We start from the raw sequence: 611 nt of genomic DNA on the forward strand, positions 1-611 counted from the left end.
TGAAGCTCATTGATTAAAGAGAGTTTGGTCTCCCCAACGTTTGCTTCTGTTGTGCTGTTGATTACCATTGTCAAGAGCCGGAAACTACACTAAGTACCTTCCATAGGAAAGGATGGAATCCATCCCTTCATTTCTGGTGTGTGTGTGTGTGTGTGTGTACTTTTTGTGTGTGTACTTGTTCCGATACATTTTTAAAATTTGGAGGTTGTCTTATGACTGGTTTCTTATGACTGGTTTCTTGTCAGGGTCATAACTGCCGTCATCACCCGTGCACATGCAGACTGGTTGTGTTTGTCCCTGATGACATCCCTTCTGTAATGTTCCCTGTTTCGATTTGTATTCCACAGAAGTGTTTTGTAAGGTATTGTCAAAAAGATCACAATCTGATTGGGTCGCCTACTGCAAGGCTGTTGTATGCGGCACAGACGCAGAGCCCTGGGGGCAGTGTTCAGATCAGTGGATTGCAGATTTGTCACCAAGCCATCGCCCTTTCCAGAGCAGCAAGTGTTCTTTACAAGTAACAGAGGAAGATATCACCAAGAAATGACATTTCACTGACATGATGAATTTGGTAGGAATAGCACCTGTCACATCAAGAGGTCATGTGAATG

This window comes from Apodemus sylvaticus, chromosome 1, assembly GCF_947179515.1.
Source record: "Apodemus sylvaticus chromosome 1, mApoSyl1.1, whole genome shotgun sequence".
NCBI classification, from domain to species: domain Eukaryota; kingdom Metazoa; phylum Chordata; class Mammalia; order Rodentia; family Muridae; genus Apodemus; species Apodemus sylvaticus.